Source organism: Elgaria multicarinata, chromosome 9 (assembly GCF_023053635.1).
Source record: "Elgaria multicarinata webbii isolate HBS135686 ecotype San Diego chromosome 9, rElgMul1.1.pri, whole genome shotgun sequence".
In the NCBI taxonomy this organism is placed as follows: Eukaryota; Metazoa; Chordata; class Lepidosauria; order Squamata; family Anguidae; genus Elgaria; species Elgaria multicarinata.
The window spans coordinates 39,127,516-39,145,090 of record NC_086179.1 but is presented as its reverse complement, the minus strand read 5'-3'; the positions used below and the strand labels follow the sequence as shown (position 1 = coordinate 39,145,090).

The window sequence follows — 17,575 nt, the reverse complement described above, 5'->3', positions numbered from 1 at the left end:
TCCAACTAGTGGTTTCAATATTTATAAACAATTGGCACGAGCACAAAATATTAGTGCTGAACTTGTGGGCAGGTCATAGGTAAAGTTGCTGCTAGCAGACTTAGAAAAGGAAATATTTTTAAAGACAAGCCTCCACAGAACTTGAGTCTCCCTTATTTTACTGTTAGCATTTCATGTGGTAATGGCCATTGAGGACTAGTGACTCATCTACGACAAGGTCTAACAAATGGCGCTTCGCTCCAGCCACGCATGTTTTCCGCCCAGGCAGCTGCGCTTGCGGAGCCGGGGGAGGGGACGCGAGGGGGGCCCTCTTACGGGAACGCTCTCTCCGCTCTATAAACGGCCTTGTTCTACCACCAGCAGCAGCAGCAGTTCCCGCCCTGGTCCCCAACCCGAGAGACAGGCACTTCCTCCCGTTCCACCTTAAATCCCTTATCAGCTGCCGCATGCTCCGGCCAATAATTTCCTTAAGAAGGGGAGGAGCCACACGCCAAATATGCTAAATAATTGTGGTTCATTTGCATAACCGTCGAAATGGCCAATCTGCGGATTGGCCGGCGAAAAAAGCAGTTCGCACACCCAGCCCCCACGCTTCTCCGAAGGAGGTGTGGCCTAAAGTGAGTGGGAGGAGAGATCGGAGCTCATTTGCATAACGGCCCAGCGCGTGCTGTAGGCTGTGTGTGTTTTTTTTGAATCCGCGGCGGCAGTGGAGGCAGACGGAAGCGCTTGTGGGCAGCGCTCTGAAGCACGGGCGACGGACAGCTTCGCAGACGCAGGTACTGCTCACACTCGGAGGGAGGGAGGCAGGGCGGGCGGAGTCCCTGTGTACAGGTCAGGTTTTGGCGGCGACCAGCGGCTACTACTTTACCGCAAAGCAACTGGAGCGAGCCGCCTCGGGCAGCGTTTTCCAGGGAGAAGGGGTTTCTTTTCCTTTCTCCTGGATATCTCCGGTCTGCCTTTTCAAAATTGCAGATGGGCTGAAGGCTTCCTGCGGGCTCTGTGCTGTTCTCGGGTGATAGTTGCAGCTCGCTCCTTCCCCCTCCCCTCTCGTCGTGCTCGTCTAGCCAGCTGGCAGACTGCTCTATGGTCGTAGGGAAGATGTGTGCCGCGGCATGCGCAGTGCAGAAGCGCGCCTGGAACCCTCGTTCCTAGTTTTTGTTGAGCGCGGAGGAGTCGTTCCTATTGGCCACGAGGAGTTCTTGATGCGAGGAAGCGGCCATTTTGATTGCCTTTCGACACACGACGAATGAGCTGGACTTCGGAGGAAAAGGTTAGTATCGCTCTGTACTTTAATTTGTAGTTCTGCGACTACAGTCGTACTCGAGTGGCTCGGTTAGGCAAGAGTCTCTTACCGCAAGCAGACTTTAATTAAGAGCTTTAAACAGCAATCCTATGAATGTCTAGCTAGAAGTAAGCGCCACTGAATTCGGGAAAAGTAGGTATATGATCGCAGCCTTTTTGGCACAGACTAACGTTAATCAGGGAGCCATCATAGGATCTTGCTACTATGGATTTTTGTCAACTTTTAAAAAATGTTTGTGTTCGTTTAAAAATGGATTGTGAGAAGGTGGTACTACTTTGTTTATTCTTTAAACGGTTTTGAGAAAACACAGGAAGTGTGGGTTGGTTTCTTGGCCTCATGTAAAACCTCCTTAGAGCTTGCTTGGGAAAATACAATACATAGAGTACAAACAAAACCCTGAACTATTTTTTTACTGTTCCTTTAAAAAACAATTCTCTCAATTCTTTCCTGCACTACTCTTGTTTGGGCGATGAACTGCTAGATTTTCAACCTCTCCTTTCATGTAAGAGAAGCTGTGAGGTCATATAGTTTAGAAGTAGGGCCCACATGAAGAATACTTACCTTGTGGATCTGAATGGACCTTCACACGCTTATGTAACAGCATTAATTTATATGCATGTTGCTCTCTTCTTTTGTATGTGCATGGTGGAGCAACTATTTATATTGCAACAGTAGTGGTAGTTATGAAATATGCTTTGTTGGCCTGACATAGTAATGTGGCGGTGTGCAGTTTCATTAGGAAGTACAGCTTTGCTCTGTTATTGCCAAAAGAAAAATATCCCAGTGATGCTGTTGAAAGAAGCGTTGTGCAAGGCATGGAGAAAAATACTACTTACTAACTAAAGTACTAAAGGTCCTAAGGCAGACTGCCTTGTTGCCAGTTAATTTTCATATTAACTTAACTGAATACTTCAATATATTTTTGCAGCTGTGTAGTACTCATTAGTAAATAAATGTCAGGACAAAGAAATATCTGCCCTGGTTTATATTGCAGATTAATGTATGCTAAGTTCTTTGACTGGGAAAGTGCTATATAAAGCATAATGTCAGTTTGGCTCACTCAGCCATTTTAAAGAAAAATCAGGAATTTTTTTTTAATTAAAGGTGTAGAAAAATGTTTGAAACTTAAAATCAGATTAAATAAGTGTATAGAATTTCTTTTTGATCATATGATTTCATTTTTAAAGTACCATCCTATTTGTGTTTAGACAAAAAAGCCCTATAACTCCCAGCATTCCACAGCCTACAACTCCCAGCATTCCACAGCCTACAACTCCCAGCATTCCACAGCCAGCTGGCTGGGGAATGCTGGGAGTTGTAGGACTTTTTTCTGTCTAAACAAGAATAGGATGGAGGAATCCTCCTTCCCTTGTTTTCTATGTTTCATCCTTTTTATGTTCTTGAGTGATTTATATCTTAATTTTTTAAACTACATTATATTTTTGGTAAAGAGCTTTGTTTTTATGATATACTTTTATCAGTAATCTTACAAATACAAAGTGGAATGCGGTTGATAATATTACCAGGTGCTTGTTCTTCTAATACAAAGTACAATGCTGTTAGTATGGGCATAAACCTTCCTTGTGTTAGTAGTACTGTGTCTGTATGTGAACCCCATACGACATAAAAGATCTGTCTTCTCTCTCCTCCCACTCCCCAACAGATGGGCCATGCCCCAAGTTATTACAGGAAATGGGAGGTCTGTGTGTTCCTCCAATACCTATATTCAGGCCCCTTTCACTCCTTGATTGAGCAGTAGGAGGATTGGATGGAAATAAGATGGTGTATACAGACTTCTCATTTCCACATAATGGCTTGGTGTTCTCATTTCCACATAACGGCCTGGTGCATCTGTGCACATGTCAAATGGGATGAGGGAACAGAGACCCATTGGGATGATTCCATGAGTGTCCATAATATTTGCATGGGGAAAGGTCATGCCTTATGTTCCAGTAATTTAGACACTTAATTTTAATGTAAGAATGTTTTTCCGCAATTATAAACTGTATAAAGTTAACTTTCAACTAAATATACCAATTTAATTTTCAGTTGAATGCATGTTTCTGTACTGTGCAGTGTGGCTTCTCTGAGTTGCTTGGGATTGATAAAATAGTTTATTGTTTGTAGGGGGTGCACTATCATTTCTGCTTCTTTGTAGCAGTTACACAATCACATAATGATACATCCTTGTTTTTAAATGGTATATATTTACACCTGCATTGTTTACATCTAATACAAAAGTCAGAGAAATTAAGTTGAAAATACTAATTGTAAAGACTGCTAACTTGTCCTATGGAAAAAGGTTTATTTTCCACATTTATATCTTTACCTTCTAAGGAGCTCAGAGCAATAGACATGGAATGTTTTCAATTTAATTCTCATAACAATTTTATGAGGTAGGTTGATGGGTACAGGCACACTTGGCTACAGGGCTGAGCAGAAATGACATTTATTTATCCATTCTAATTTTTGCACTGCATTGTATTTTGGTCATCTCCAACCTCTAGCAATTGCTGCAAGGATGAATTGATTAGTCAACTAATCAGTTGAGACTTTTGTGGGGCTGCAGTTGAAATACCAGAGCTCAGTTCGGACGACATGATAAGCAACAGTTTAATTAGACAATTGTCTGTTGCGTTGCTTATCCTGTTGCCTGGTGAGAAGTAGACAATTGACAATGCGCTATTTTCTCGAATTAAGCAACGGAGAAAAACAATTAGCTGCTCTGTTACTTATCCAGAGACCCGTTGCTTATTGTGTCGTGTGGCAGGCTCCATTGCTTAATTTTACATGTTGAGTGCGCTATTTCAGAAGCCCATAGAGTCCTCTGGCAGGAGTGGCCGAAAGTGCCCTGGCCACTCCTCTACAGCTAGCAGAACTTGCAATGGCTGATGGGATAGCACTGGGAGGGGGGAGGACAGATCTGGGGATGATATGAGTTTCAGCCGCTCGAGGGGCGGGGCAGGGCAACATGTCGTCTGGGGAGTACCGGCAGCATAACGTACTGTGAGTTGCCTATTCCCCCCTCCCCCATTGCCTAAAGTGTCATCTGAATGTGACCTGTGTTACTCTTCCTGTTTGTATCTAAAACTTCATATGTTTTGTATTTGAGTGAAACTAAAACGTGACTTTCCAACTATTTATGGCTGCCCCAAGTCATTTCCTGCTCTGAAGTTGGCTGCCCTATAAAGAGAACTGGTGGGCAGGTAGATAGTCTAGAAAAGGTAAGAAAAAGTGGGAGTCATTTCTGAAAAGGTTAGAAAAAGTCGGAGTCTCTTCTGAGCAAAGCGTACTACTCTTTCTCTTATCTTTTTACAAGCCCTAGCACAAATGACCTCTTCCCTCCGTGAGTCCTCTTCAACTTGCTGGGGTGGCTGTCATATTTACATGTGTTTGTGGACTTCTGCTCTTTCATTATTATCCTCAAAAGGGTGCTTATTGAGCTTGGGTTATTTTCACTTATTAAAAGTAAAGATAAAGCAATTGCAATATTGTTAATGATACCCCTGCTACATAATCAAAAACCAACGTGTCATGTATTAAATGCAAAAATGCTTTATTGAAGGTTTGCTATGTTGTGCTCACTATACTCGGTTGATAGCAGATTATCAAAATTCATAGCAGATTCAAGATACAACTGATAATATAGTATGATTTCATGATAACTGATGAAATGCATGACTTGTTTTAAGGTTATGTGAGGGTTGTTTAAACCCATGCTTGCCAGGTTCACATGACACAACAACTTTCAAGTGGTGGTTGCATATCTGATTTGGTGCTTGCAGGCTCCGCAACTCCCACTCAAACTGTGGAATGTCGGTCACTGTATTATGTTATACATCTCCAGCTCAGTTTTCTGAGAGCTAATTCTTATGTCACCAAAACAGCACTATACACACACAAGTGGGGGAGGTATTGGCAGGTTTGCAGGAACCCCAATGTCTGCAGAAGTACTTAAAAAAAAAAAAGTTAAACAGCCAATTGAGGGTTGGATATGCTCAGTGGCCATGGCATGCTGCCTGCCTGTCTATTTGGAGAGGTGAAAAAGGAAGATGTGTGTGTGTGATATAATGGAATATCCTGAAAAAGGGCATTGCTGGCTGGAACCTTGAGTTGGAGTACTCCACATTGCAACAGTTTGTTATATGTTCCACTTGTATCAGTTTTCCATCATAAATTCCACAGTGGAAAACCCAACTGGTCTCTCTTTCAGTTCTTATGCACCAGTAGTGTAATAGTTTAACTTGAATGTGGCACATCTTGTATTAACTTAGTGGATTGTCTGTCCTAAATTTATTTTGGCATGATCTCTTATTCATGCGAAGACAGTATGCTTCCTCTTAATAAAGAAATGGAGTAAGAAAAGGGGTGGGGAGAAACAGAGAGAGAGCAGGAAAAAAAGGAGGGGAGGAAACTGACTGAGAGAAAGAAGAAAAGTAGGTATCAACATCTTGGTGATACACTCCATTCTCTCTGCACACCCATTGGATTGATCTGCTTTTCCACTACACCTCTATATATTTTCAAACATTGTTAGAGGGTGTCTTCCCTCCTAGTTGCTTACATTACTGCTTGGTTACTCTGATGCCAATCTCATGCTGGATAAGTATATAGTGTTGAGCGTGAAATGTGAAAAAAAGTACCGTATTTCTTTGATTCTAAGATGCACTTTTTTCCCCATGTAAACATCTCTAAAAACGGGGGGTGCGTTTATTATTTGTTAGAATCAAAGCTTTTTTTTCTGTTGGTACTGAAATTAGTGTGTGTCTTGCAATCGATGGCATCTTAGAATCAAAGAAATACGGTAATACACTTCCCACTTCCTCTTTCACCTCTGTACCGTTCCAGACAGAGAGTGGTAGGTAGCACAGGTGCCAATCCCAGCCTTGAAAAGTACTTAGAGCTGTGATAGTGGTTTAAGTACTGCTCTTACGGCAAGGGAATCTAACTGGTGGTGCATCATCTCGTTACCAAAGACTCCTCAGTATGCCCACAGAAAGCTACATAGGTGTGAACACTGGGGGCCAAGATGGAGTGTTCCAGTGGCAGCCAAGGACCTACAGCAGGAATTGACAGTTTTAGAGGGCTGGGAGGCTGCATAAATGGATCAATAGGAATAACTATTATACCGGTATAATAAACTACCAGAGTCCCAACTCGATTCAGGAGTTGCATTCTGCTGGGATTTCAGGGATGGAGGAGGTGGCAGGAACCAAGTGGGGGCTTGCCCCCTTATTCCTATGATGCACTCCTGATAAATGCCCCAAACTATGTCAGCCCTGGGGTTGGTTTAGAAATTTCCCCATACTGGAATCAGTGGGAGGGAGAATTAAAATATGCCCCATGATCACAGCAAGCGAACAAGGCTTAGGAAGTGATGGTAGCTCTGCCACAGAATTCCATAGGATTGCTCTGCCCAAAACACACAAACCAACAAAAATCTGAGAGCAGCATTACATTAAAAATGGCAGCAATTAAAACTATGTATTGTACTTTAAGAGGTTCTTGAAATAACAGTGCCCTTAGTTTTTGGCAAGACACACAAAGGCCCCGTTAAGGAACCTGTGGAGTTCCATACTGTAGGTTGGAATTTAACACATTAGTAATACATCAATAAGATAATACTGTTTAAGCAACTTGATAGTTTTAAAAATTATTTTTTATTGAGACAGAATTATAACTTATTAGAGATGGCGTTGTCAATTTTGCATGACTTAATACCCAAATGTATCAATAGTTTGCAAATAGAAAAAAAGGTTAAAATAGTGTTTGAAAATACCTTATATAAAGGTTATATTTGGGCTTTGAAATAATATTTATGTGCCAATATTACATGCGTAGGTGGAAGAAACATTGGAGGCTAGGGCCCAATTTAAGATCTGGCTTTTAAGGCCCTTCGGTTACACCACCCAGCTTACCTTTCTTCCCTTTTGCCCTGGTATGTTCTGGGCTGGGCCACCAGATCCATGGGTCAGACCCTCCTGACCTGTTCTACCTCACAGATCACGGTGTCCCGGTATCTGCATTCTAGGACCTTGTCACTCAGCTGTGGAATTCACTCGCCCTGCCACTGCGGTTGACCTAGAGTTTGGAGGTGTTCAAGAAAGGTTTGAAAACCTTTCTCTTTGAATAGAGGGGTTTGGCTGGTTGTTCCTGCAATAAAGCATGCTGATGTTTTTTGTAGTGGTCACAACATATTTTATGTTTTTAAGGTTTTATTCTTACATTTTAATTTCCGTTTAAAGTCTTTTATTAGAATTATTGTATTTATTCCATTTTTGTAAACTACTGACATATTTTATCTCATGTTAGAAAGTGCTGTATGATGATGATGATGATGATAATACGAAAAAAAACCTTTAAAATAACTGAAAGAGAAAATTCACCATAATTTTTTTTTCATTTCCCCCGCAATGTTCAACTTCATGAATATTTTGGGGTCTGTTTTTTCTTAGCCTTTACATCTCTGATATTGCCTTCAGCCAGTAAATAAATGTTTTAATGGCAACTCCTTTTTAAAACTATAGTTCATAAGTAAAAATTAGGTAAGTAATGTTACAAAACATTTGAAATTATTTGCATGAGCTCTTTTAGGCATTCATAGCTAATACTCAGGAGCCAAACCTATGTACAACTGAGAAAAAATTTAATTTCTTAAGCACTAGTATCAAAGTCTTATGAGTCCAGACAATCTGGCACTTGGGAATTTTTAAAGCTCAAGTAGGGAAATAATAGGGATTTCAGCTCTTCTCCCTTATCTGCAAATATATAAATCAAGGTTTATTTATTTATTTGTATCTCTAAAAGTACATAAGTAGCCAATACAAATCCCTTTGCTGTGCCAAAATTAGTATGTTACTGTTTTCAGCCCTTTTATGTTTTCCTTAATTTTATTTATTTATTTATTGCATTTCTATACCGCCCAATAGCCGAAGCTCTCTGGGCGGTTCACAAAAATGAAAATAATTCAAAGTATAAAACAACAGAATAAAACCATAATATAAAATACAATATAAAGAGAGCTTCGGCTATTGGGCGGTATAAAAATGTAATAAATAAATAAATAAATAAAAGCACAACTAGGATAAAATCAGTAGCAGTGCAGAAATACAAATATAAAATACAAATTTAAAACAGCAAAGTTAAAATTAATTTATAGACTGTTAAAATACCGAGAGAATAAAAGAGTTTTCACCTGGCGTTTAAAAGAATGTAGTGTAGGTGCCAGGCGAACCTTCTTAGGGAGCTCATTCCACAACCGGGGTGCCACAGCAGAGCAGGCCCTTTTTCTGGTAGCCACCTGCCTCACTTCCTTTGGCAGGGGCTCACGGAGAAGTACCCCTGAGGATGACCTTCGGGTCCGGGCAGGTACATCTGGGAGGAGGTGTTCCTTCAGATAGCCTGGCCCCAAGCTGTTCAGGGCTTTAAAAGTTAATACCACCAACAAAGTAAGGGAAAGGCATGTTACTGAACTAATTTATTAATATTCATGTACTGCATTATTTAATAAAAAGCCATCAAGGCAGTGCATAACCATTTAAAACAATAAAACCATACATAAGGAATAAACATTAAAATTACCAAATGTTGAAGGCTAAATGTCAAGCATTCCAATAAAAATGATTTCCAAATAAGCTTTGAATTACTTTAAGTATAACAAGCCACACGCTGGCTGTGTTCAGACAACACGATAGTTAATGGTGGGGTAATAATCTTTTGTGAACCGCCCAGAGAGCTTCGGCTATTGGGCGGTATAAAAATGTAATAAATAAATAAATAAATAATCAACTTGACAGTTGTTTATCTAAGGGGTATTCCTCGTACAACAAGATAATCAACTGTGGTCTGTATTAGGATCAGCTTTGAATTGACTAATAGTCCATGCTCATCCTTTGTCCTCTTCCCCCCTTCAGTCCTCCCGCTATTATCCCATCAGCCATTGCTGCTGAAATTCTATCCTGCTAGCTGGATTAGAGCGGCAGCCACGGCTTTGACCACTCTTGCCTTGTGACTCTGTGGCTGACAAAATAACCAACTGTGGCCGTGGAAATAACCAACAGTGCCCTCTAGAGATGTAAAATCTCTGGAAATTTTGAGGCCATGGAAAAAACCCGTTTCCCCCCCAGAAAAAACATTTTTTTGGAAAAATTGAAATAATGCAATATTAGCACTTTTTACAGATTGAAAGTCACTTTGTTACTTTAGGAACATAAAATTAATTATGTCCAATTTGGTTTGGCATAAAATTATTCCATTTGGTATATTAAGAACTAGTGTATTCAAACAATTATTACAAATTTAATTTCCTTTTTTTTTTACTTTATTTTGGTAACAAATGAAGCTACAAGCTCCTGAAATGCTAGAAACACCTGAACTGTAAGGAACCTCTTTGGTTCTGCCAATTTATGAGGAGCAGGCAAAAAACAATTTAAAAAAAAACGACTGAAGAAACCACCAACATTAGTAACAAAGAAAATTATTTATGTCTCTGCTAGTCCTCCAGTGTCAAGACATAAAGTCCCCATTCCCATACAAAGAACTGAGAAAAATGGGGGGACGGGACCAAGATTCAATGAATATGCATGAAATTTAATCAGACTCATTTTCTGACCTATTGTTTATTCGTTCAGTCGCTTCCGACTCTTCGTGACTTAATGGACCAGCCCACGCCAGAGCTTTCTGTTGGTTGTCACCACCCCTAGCTCCCCCAAGGTCAAGTCTGTCACCTCCAGAATATCATCCATCCATCTTGCCCTTGGTTGGCCCCTCTTCCTTTTGCCTTCCACTTTCCCTAGCATCAGCCTCTTCTCCAGGGTATCCTGTCTTGGCCAAAGTACTTCAGTTTTGCCTTTAATACCATTTCCTCAAGTGAGCAGCCTGGCTTTATTTCCTGGAGTATGGACTGGTTTGATCTTCTTGCAGGCCAAGGCACTCTCAGAATTTTCCTCCAACACCACAGTTCAAAAGCATCTATCTTCCTTCGTTCAGCTTTCCTTATGGTCCAGCTCTCGCAGCCATAGGTTACTACGGGGAATACCATTGCTTTAACTATGCGGACCTTTGTTGTCAGTGTGGTGTCTCTGCTCTTAACTATTTTATCAAGATTTGTCATTGCTCTCCTCCCAAGAAGTAAACGTCTTCTGATATCCTGGCTGCAGTCAGCGTCTGCAGTAATCTTTGCGCCCAGAAATACAAAGTCTGTCACTGCCTCCACGTTTTCTCCCTCTATTTGCCAGTTATCAATCAAGCTGGTTGCCATAATCTTGGTTTTTTTTAAGGTTTAACTGCAACCCAGCTTTTGCACTTTCTTCTTTCACCTTTGTCATAAGGCTCCTCAGCTCCTCCTCGCTTTCAGCCATCAGTGTGGTGTCAGCTGCATATCTGAGATTGTTAATGTTTCTTCCTGCGATTTTAACTCCAGCCTTGGATTCGTCAAGCCCAGCACATCGCATGATGTGTTCTGCATACAAGTTGAATAGGTAAGGTGAGAGTATACAACCCTGCCGAACTACTTTCCCAATCTTAAACCATTCCGTTGTTCCGTGGTCTGTTCTTACCGTTGCTACTTGTTCGTTATACAGATTCCTCAGGAGGCAGACAAGATGACTTGGTATCCCCATACCACCAAGAACTTGCCACAGTTTGTTATGATCCACACAGTCAAAAGCTTTAGAATAGTCAATAAAACAGAAATAGATGTTTTTCTGGAACTCCCTGTCTTTCGCCATTATCCAGCAGATATTGGCAATTTGGTCTCTAGTTCCTCTGCCTTTTCTAAACCCAACTTGTACATCTGGCAATTCTCGCTCCATGAATTGCTGGAGTCTACCTTGCAGGATCTTGAGCATTACCTTGCTGGCATGTGAAATAAGTGCCACTGTCCGATAGTTGGAACATTCTTTAGTGTTTCCCTTTTTTGGTATGGGGATATAAGTTGATTTTTTCCAGTCTGATGGCCATTCTTGTGTTTTCCAAATTTGCTGGCATATGGCATGCATCACCTTGACAGCATCGTCTTGCAATATTTTAAACAGTTCAGCTGGGATACCGTCGTCTCCTGCTGCCTTGTTATTAGCAATGCTTCTTAAGGCCCATTCAACCTCACTCTTCAGGATGTCTGGCTCTAATTCACTGACCTCACCATCTGAGCTATCCCCGATATTATCCTTCCTATACAGATCTTCCGTATATTCTTGCCACCTTTTCTTGATCTCTTCTGTTTCTGTTAGGTCCTTGCTATCTTTGTTTTTGATCATACACATTTTTGCCTGGAATTTACCTCCGATGTTTCTAATTTTCTGGAAGAGGTCTCTTGTCCTTCCTATTCTATTGTCTTCTTCCACTTCCGTGCATTGCTTGTTTAAAAATAATACCTTATCTCTTCTGGCTAACCTCTGGAATTTTGCATTTAATTGGGCATATCTCCCCCTATCACTGTTGCCTTTTGCTTTCCTTCTTTCTTGGGCTACTTCCAGTGTCTCAGCAGACAGCCATCTTGCCTTCTTGGTTTTCTTTTTCTTTGGGACATTTTTTGTTGCCACCTCTTGAACAATGTTGAAAACTTCTGTCCATAGTTCTTCCGGGACCCTATCTACTAACTCTAGTCCCTTAAATCTATTCTTCACTTCCACTGCATATTCATTAGGAATATTAGTGAGCTCATATCTAACTGATCTGTGGGTCTTCCCTATTCTCTTTAGTTTGATTCTAAATTGTGCAATAAGAAGTTCGTGATCTGAACTACAGTCAGCTCCAGGTCTTGTTTTTACCGTCTGTATAGATGTCCGCCACCTTTGGCTGCAAAGGATGTAGTCAATCTGATTTCAGTGTCGGCCATCTGGTGAAGTCTATGTATAAAACCGTCTTTTAGGTTGTTGGAAGAGAGTGTTTGTTATGCACAGTGAGTTGTCCTGGCAGAATTATATCAGCCTATGTCCCGCTTCATTTTGTTCTCTTAGACCATGCTTACCTGTAATTCCAGATGTCATTTGACTACCCACCTTAGTGTTCCAGTCTCCTGTAATGAAAATAACATCTCTTTTTGGTGTATTATCCAGTAGGTGCTGCAGATCCTCATAGAACTGATTTACTTCTGCTTCTTCAGCATCTGGTTGGGGCATATATTTGGATCACTGTTATGTTAAATGGCTTACCCTGAATTCGAATTGAGATCATTCTATCATTTTTTGGATTGTATCCAAGCACTGCTTTAGCCACTTTATTATTAATTATGAAGGCTACTCCATTTCTTCTGTGATCCTCTTGTCCACAGTAGTAGATCTGGTGGTGATCTGATGCGAAGTGGCCCATTCCAGTCCATTTCAGTTCACTGACACCCAATATATCTATATTTAATCTTGACATCTCACCAATAACCACATCCAATTTCCCCTGGCTCATAGATCTTACATTCCAGGTTCCTATGGTGTGTTGATCTTTAGAACATCGGATTCGTCGTTCACCACCAGCACCGTCGGCCGCTAGCCGTCCTTTCGGCTTTGAGCTAGCTGCATCATCACATCTGGGGCTAGTTGAACTTATCCTCTGTTCCTCCCCAGTAGCATTTTGACCATCTTCCGACCTGGGGGTCCCATCTTCCGATGGTATACCGACATATCTCTGGTTGTACTGATCCATTTAGTTTTCATGGCAAGAATGCTGGGGTGGGTTGCCATTACCTTCCCCAGGGATCATATTTGACCTATAGGATCATATCTGACCTATAGCTATCACTGTTATTTTCAGTCTCTGCTTCCATGGAAGTGCCCCCTAGAGGCAGAAATGCATCTTCCTCTTGCATTTGAGAGTTGTAGTCTCAGTTTGCAACCTAGGACTTGCTTGTCCTTGGTGCACAGACATTGTAATAATCTGATACTGTACAGTTTTTAGAAATCATTTGGAAGTAAATTTCTGAATACCTTGTCTTAAACATTTTATTCATCATGCTAAAATAAAACATCCCATAATCTGCTTTTTCTTTTTTTCAATTTTTTGGAAAAAACCCCAAAAAAGGCTTCGGGAAAAAACCGTTTTCCATCTGAATTTTTCCAGTTTTTTTCCGGGGCTTCACATCTCTACACTCCACACAACACAGTAACCAATGGCAGTTCAATAGCCAGAGTTGGTATTTGCATAGGTTATTTCAGCCAAATAACCAACCGTTGGTTAAAAAATTCCCTCCGCACAACACGATAATCCATGGTGGGCTAAATAACCAACCTTCAACTATTTAAACTACCATTGGTTATCATTTTGTCTGAACCCAGTCACTGAGATGATAACACAATCCCGTGGTTTATTTAATCCATGGTTAACCCAGGCTCTGTCTGGCAGATATCTTAAGATGATGAAAGGTACTCCTTGTCACGCAACCTACAGTGACAAAGCTGGATCCATGAGTTAGCTTGTTTTCATCTAGAATGTATTGAAAACCATCTCTCGCCTGCCTACTCATAAAACCATCAACTTGTCAAGACTGAATTTCAATTAATTGGCTCCAACCCATGCCATTACTGATTCTCGGCAGAATTTATCTACCAGCTCTTTGTGTGGTCATTGTATGTATTTCTGCATCACTCAACCTTAGATTATGTGCCCTGTCTTGTTTTGAAAGTTGATGTAATTTTGTTCAAGCATCCATGAAGTAGTGCTTTCTTGGTATTTGTCTGAAACTAAAAGAAGCCAGAAGTATAGTCTCTAATGTCGAATTTTAATTTTAGGTAGCATTAGAACAGTCTTATATTCTGTAGTGCCTCAGCTTCAGTTCCTAAAAGGTAAAAAAAGATTGAATAGCTGCATGGTGCATTCTGATTGTTAGCCCTAAAACCCCTTAGTCCATAAACACCGCCAATCTATCTAATCATTACATTTATATTCTGCCTTTCATGGCACTTAAGATGGCGCACACAGGATTCCCCGACAGTCTCCTCTCCAGGCACTTAACAGATTTATTTTCAGCAAGGTTACTGTATTGTGTACCCACAGACCATGCCCTGGAATCCAATTACATAAAGAATTAATCGTTAAAATATCTCCTCTGTTTTCCTCTAAAAGGAAGAGGGGTAGAACACCCATAACACAAATGAATAGTTTAAAATTGTCTATATAGATCGGAACAGATCTGCTAAATTTTAAGCCTCATTTGTTGATGGCATTTACCTAAGATTACTGCTTAGATCAGTGGTTCCCAAAGTGGGCAGTACCACTCCTTGGGGGTGGGTGGGATTGCATAGGAGGGCGTTAAGAGGCAAAGGGATGGCAGGGGGTGCTAACGGGGGGCGCTAACAGGCAAAGGGGCGGCAGGGGGCGCTCGAGGTGGTCTCTCCAGAAGGTCCTAAAACTCAGGGGCCAAGCAGGAAAGAGCGGCAAATTCAGCTGCTCTCCCCACACCGCTCCTGCTCAGGAGGGACTTTCTCACTCACGCAGCCGCTCTCTCCTCCTATCTCAAGCCCACAGCGGCCCCAGCAGAAGTACGGGGTGGGTGAAGCACTCACAGGAGGCAGCAGATTCTGAAACAGTGGCAAATTCAGCTGCTCTTCCCACTCCTCTCCTGCCTAGGAGGGCCTGGGGCTTCTTCCCTGCTGGTCCCTCCCTCCCTCGGCCAGAGCTGCTCCCTCCTACAAGCTGCCCAGGCAGACCTCTTGTGATAGTTACTGCACAAGGCGGGAGCAGCAGCCCTGCAGTGGAGAGGAAGGAGCACATGGAGGATGGCGGCCGGGCGGGTGGCTGGGTAGGGAGCAGGACTGCTTGTGCTGCTGCAAGGTATCACCAGGCACCCTTCCCCCGTCAGGAGTTGCAGGTTGGGGCCATCTCCCCTCTGAGCTGCTGCCCTCCTGTCCTAATCAGCCCGGCAGCTATTGTGAGACTTGGGGGGAGGGGGGGCTGGAGAGAGAGAGATGCTGTGTGTCTGTGTGTGTGCTCCCACCCCCCAAAAAATCTGGACTTCAACAGGATTGGGAGAGAAAAGAAAAGGGGGAGGGAGAGAGAATTGCAATTCCCCAGGTCCTTCCTGGCTAAAGAAGATTCAGCAGCACCTTTTTTCAGAATGTGGAGCGGTGGAGCAGACTCATGAATAAAACGCATATGCTTGCCCTATTATATCTAGTTTGGCCCTGATTCTCCCTCCATAATGGACTATGTTGACTTTTCTCAACTCTCCCAATGTGGCTGGGTTTGATTAGTACAAAGCGGTTCTGAGATGTATCTGCTGGATGTTTGAGGAAGCTTGTTGCAGTGAACTGTCTTTCATTTTGTAACAGGGTAGCCATTTTGTGTGGTTTATAAAACCTTTTTGTTGATTAACACGGAGGTAACACTTTGTGTGTCAGCAGTTACTGTGTTTAGAAAACAAGATTAAAATAAACATGTATGTATTTGCAAATGTACTTTAATCCACATTTTTGATTACATTTAGATCATTGTGCTCTGGGCAAGCCTGCACGATAGTGCTTGCACCTTCCAGTCTGATTCAGAGAAGCAACTGGCTTGGTAGCAGTCTGTATTCGCAGTGCATGTTTTTTATGAACATGCTTCCATCTTGAAGTGAGTGGTGCGGTTTAGGTATTACCTATATATTTTTCACCCTGTTCCAAGCCAAGAATTTAATAATGTTTGCTCTTTTTTAATGCATTGTGGAAATAGCAAATTAAGGACAGATGTATAAGTTTTAAAAACAATTTAAACCGCTGAACGCAGATTTTAGGGGAGCTCTAAATTCCATATATATGTGATTAATATAGATGTTTAAATAGCAAAATTATTTGGTTAATGAAGTATTGATACTCAGAATTGAACGTGATGTGAAGCTGAACTGTTTTGAGCAAAACTAGGTAAACCCGTATAACTTATAGATGTATTTTTGAGCATAGCACATTAGAGCTGAAACCACATTGCTAGTAGCAGACAATTTTAAAAGTGCCAATTGTTGAATATAACTTTAAATAGGAGTTCATTGCATCATGCTTGTGTTCCTTACCATGGAGGGCTAGTTTTTAAACCCCACTGAGCCTATGGGTAAGAATTTTCCATTTGCTGATTGGAGAACAGAGCCCCCTTCCCCTGAGTTTAGATTAAGCCTCTTGGATTGTCCGCAGTCTGCTTTAGAATTGCCTTTTATGGGCATGCCTGCAGTTTAGTGGTGATTTCAGGTTTCTGTGATGTGCAGGCAAGCAGTATGAATCAACACAGTGTTCTCACAACACAGGGGACAATCAGGTATTAAGTTCTTCTCCTATGGCCCATCCAGAAAGCTGTTTGGGAACAGTACTTATGAATCTGATTGACTGTAACTAAGGCCTTTGCTAGACTTACCTTAAAATCCGACTGAGAGGAGGGGAGAGCTTGCGATGCAGCTATCGCGGGCTGTCGCCATAGTCTAGACGTCAGGTGCGATGAGCTGAAGGAAAGCCCCATCGCACCCACCATTTTAAAAAAAAATTACAGGCCCGGATGCACACAAATGCTTGTGCGCCAAGGTGAGTTTTTTAAAAAAGGTTTCCCCGATTTCCCCACCCTGCTTCTGATGGGCGCAGCTCCCGGCTACTCGTGAGTAATCGTGCGCAGCCAGGAGAAGCTGCTTCAAAGGGCCAAACGCTCGCAGTCTTGAGACTGCGAGAAAAACCGGGCCAAAAGTGGTGCTCACTATCCCGGGGCAAGGGAGGGTTGATCTCTGCCTGAGCCCGGGATCCCCTGTGCGTCATCTGGACACACAGGGGTGATCCTGGGTATCAGCCCAGGATAACCCTTTGTCTAGCTAAGGCCTAAGGTGCACCATCACCAGCTCAAACAAATTTAGGCAAAACTTCTGTCTCCATGTTTGAATGTTTTTTCATTTTATAAAGACTTTTTCCCAGGTCATTGTAGCTGACATATTTGGAAGAGTTGGTTTTAAAATCAAACAAAAATTGAAGTGTTTGAACATGTTATTCTGTTCCAACCCCAATAATGTGACACCATCAGAAAGACTGTTTACAAATTCTGTTACTGCGTGTTTGAATTTGCTGAGGGATAAGTGGGGAGGATAATTTGAGTTGGATATCAGTAAAAGGACAAAATTAGATGGCAACTTGGCAAACGTGTGGTCCCAACCCCATGTTTGCTGAGAAAGTGAGAATGGGGGTGGAGTAGCACATGCAGGGAGAAGAGATGGACAGAGTTTGTACCCCTTTGTGCACACTCATTTTTAGATGTATATACTCCTGAAGTTATATTTTCATTTAACTGTTGTTATTTTGAGTGTTCGATCTTGGTGGGTGGGATTAAAAATTGCAATTG

At 41.8% G+C, this 17,575-nt stretch overlaps 1 protein-coding gene across 1 annotated transcript in view; it reads left to right on the top strand.

Annotated features, from left to right (window-relative positions):
* Positions 1–646: 646 nt before the first annotated feature.
* The window catches only part of ATF7IP (activating transcription factor 7 interacting protein), a 101,380-nt gene continuing 84,451 nt past the window's right edge, over positions 647–17,575 (top strand). The window contains exon 1 of the mRNA XM_063133655.1: positions 647–776. The gene's annotated coding sequence lies outside the window, so the exon portion shown is untranslated. The remainder of the gene's footprint in view (positions 777–17,575) is intronic.